General features: G+C 37.0%; 1 pseudogene; it reads left to right on the top strand.

The window, feature by feature from the left end:
• The first annotated feature begins 510 nt into the window (after positions 1-510).
• Positions 511-920, top strand: LOC109571040 (small ribosomal subunit protein eS25 pseudogene; annotated as a pseudogene).
• Positions 921-3,313: the final 2,393 nt, after the last annotated feature.

The following is a 3,313-nucleotide window of genomic DNA, read 5'->3' on the forward strand; positions in this document are numbered from 1 at the left end:
AATGAGCATCTTCTACTGATGGTGATTGATCCAGTCTCATAATGAAGTGAAAGCTTTTTTAGAGCCAAAGCAATTTTTGCCCACATCCTTTATCAGGAGAAACCATAATGAATCGTGTTAGTAGCCAGCATTTATTGAAAATTTCATCTTAGAATGTTGGCCAGATGTCATTATAGCAGAATTAAGTGCAGCCTGAGAGCCTTGCTATAATGTACAGAATCTCTCTTCATCACTGTTCTGGAGTTGTTTTGGGTCTGCCTCCAAATATTACAGAGAAATGAAAAGGAAAAAAAAAAAAAAGCAACGCTTTAAACTACAACTGATTAAGTGTTTTATGCACAACACGTCTTGTATCTTCCCTTAAAAGAAATTTAATTACCTAAATTCTGTATGCTGTTTCAACGTACAAGTGTTAGTCTAATACATAAGATAAAAATATTTTTAAAACCTTACACTGGTCTCACATCTTAGCGAGGCTGCAGTGGTGACAGCTGCTCTCACAGCTTCCCTATGTCGCCCAAGGATGACAAGAAGAAGAAAGATGCCAGAAAGTTGGCCAAGAAAGACAAAGATCCAGTGAACCCATCTGGGGGCATGGCCAAAAACAATTGGTCCAAATGTAAAGTCTGGGACAAGCTCAATAACCTAGTCTTGTTTGACAAAGCAACATATGACAAACTCTGTGAAGAAGTTCCCAACTACAAGCTTATAACTCCAGCTGTCGTCTCTGAGAGACTGAAGATTCATGGTTCCCAGGCCAGGGCAGCCCTTCAGGAACTCCTTAGTAAAGGACTTATTGAACTGGTTTCAAAGCACAGAGCTTAAGTGATTTACACCAGAAACACCAAGGGTGGAGATGCCCCAGCTGCTGGTGAAAATGCATGAACAGGTCCCACCAACTGTACATTTTGAAAAATGAAATTTTATTAGTCAAAAAAAAACACAAAAACTCACACTGACCTCTAATTTTCCTAAAAATATAAAAATATTTAATATAGTTTGCAACTTAAAAACTGTTTTAGTAGTTTCAGATTATTCTAATGCCTTCAATTTATTCTGAAAAGAGCTTAGAATTATGTATCATTCTAAACAGTAAATGGTACATGAAAAGCATTTTCATTAAAAAAGGTTGTACTTAATGAATTATCTAGACTAATATATTGAAACCATGTGGTATATTCTACTTTTACAATATTTCGTGTCATCAGATATAATCACTTTCCTTGATTTGATGAATCTTAGAGAATTACTCGGAGAAGGCAATGGTACCCCACTCCAGTACTCTTGCCTGGAAAATCCTATGGACGGAGGAGCCTGGTAGGCTGCAGTCCATGGGGTTGCTCAGAGTCGGACACGACCGAGCGACTTCACTTTCACTTTTCACTTTCATGCACTGGAGAAGGAAATAGGAACCCACTCCAGTGTTGTTGCCTGGAGAATCCCAGGGGCGAGGGAGCCTGGTGGGCTGCCGTCTATGGGGTTGCACAGAGTCGGACACGACTGAAACGACTTAGCAGCAGCAGCAGCAGAGAATTACTGTCAAGCTCTCTTTGGCTAAGTGATCTGTTTATATGAAACTGATTTGTAGTTTTGTAGCTAAGTAAAAAAATAAATCCATCTGCTGTCTGTCATCTCACGTTTTTTATGAAAGGCTGCAGTGTGAAGCTTAGAACATATTAAAACAAATCTTTCTTTGGATGCTTCATTTTCACATATTAAACTAGAGTTTTCAGCATTTTAGGTGGTATGTTGTCTCCATTTGTCTCAACTGTGGTTATAAAAACCATTAATTCTCATTTCTAACATCAGTATATGTAAGTGGACTACATATATTCAGATGTGAGGCAGGTCCCTAGCTTTAGACAATAGTCACAGTTCGAGAAACACTAGGAGTCAGTCCATAGAATGAGGCCTGATGAATTAGAACTCCATGTTCTACAGAGCAGAAAAGAAAAAGTAGAGCCTTCATCTGGGCACACCTAATATATTAAGTATATTTCATCCTCAGGTGTGATAATCCAAGTTATTACAAATAGGATACTGCAACTAAGAAAGCTTTCAAGTATTAGCAGGAATATATTTACCCTTTTAATTTATATTTAACGGAAGGTGCTATTTGTTTTTAAAGCATCCGGTTCTACTTTTACCTAACACTGGCCATGTGAATTAAATTAAGTTCCTAAAGTGCTTGCAAAAGCTGTATTTTTTGCATCTTCTAATCAATTACAATGTTTTTGGATTAGATTAAGAAGTACAAGACCAGAAAATTCCAAAAATGTAAAAGACAGTATGTGTACATTGATATATTTGTGGCAAGGATGGTGGTTACAAAGTTTGCCATGACTGATACATCCACACCAGATTACCTCTGAACAAGGAATTACAAATTGTCCTGAATTCAACCAGTTCATTAATTTGCTTATTGATATTATTTTTATTCTGCTGGCTCAATAATTGTTTAGGATTATTATGTTGGAATAGGGGAATGTATGGTTTAGATGTGTGCTAAATTATGCAAAAAATAACAATTTTCAAGTATAGCTGATTAAAAAATTTAATGTATAACTTTCTACTAGTGTTTCTATTCAACATCAACTCTCTCAGTTCCTGAGCACTAGGAGAATTAAGATTTACAGTTGAATCTTATAGCTCAGAGCCTGTTTTGGAAATAATGCCTCTCTGCTGAGAATAAGATACTTTCTGGTACTGTGACTTGAGGGAATTGCTCTTTGGAGGTCTCTACAGAATGTTTCTGCCAGGCAGGAAAAGAACAGAATACACTAAGGTACATACTGATCCTGCCCTGAAATGTGAGTCTGTCCCCAAAATAATAAACTCCTAGATTTAGTGCGATATAAAGTACTCTTTTCATACAGCAAACAACTCTTATTTGTCTCCCCCTTGGGAATGAAACATTATGAAACAAATGAATTTTCCCCCAACACACACACACACACACACACACACACACACACACACACACACACACACGAAAAAAGCATTACATGTTTCCAGACCCATAGACATATGTGGAAAAAAAGGAATGTTTTTAACAATGCCTCATTGTAAGTTAGAAGCATTATCCTAAGGCACTATGGCACCCAATATAATCTGAGCAAAATGTTTCTCTGCCGGTAGATGTGTATTTTAATAGCAACCAGTGCAGTCTACTTGTCTAAAATCTGAAAGTTCATTACCAGTCTTTTCCCTTCTCTATTTAGAGCATCATATTTCTTGTACTTTTAATTCTGGCATTTCTTAGCACCTATAAAGGGTAGCAGGTGGTCTCTTCTGGAACCTGAATTCTTCTATT

Source organism: Bos indicus, chromosome 17 (assembly GCF_029378745.1).
Source record: "Bos indicus isolate NIAB-ARS_2022 breed Sahiwal x Tharparkar chromosome 17, NIAB-ARS_B.indTharparkar_mat_pri_1.0, whole genome shotgun sequence".
Lineage (NCBI taxonomy): Eukaryota > Metazoa > Chordata > Mammalia > Artiodactyla > Bovidae > Bos > Bos indicus.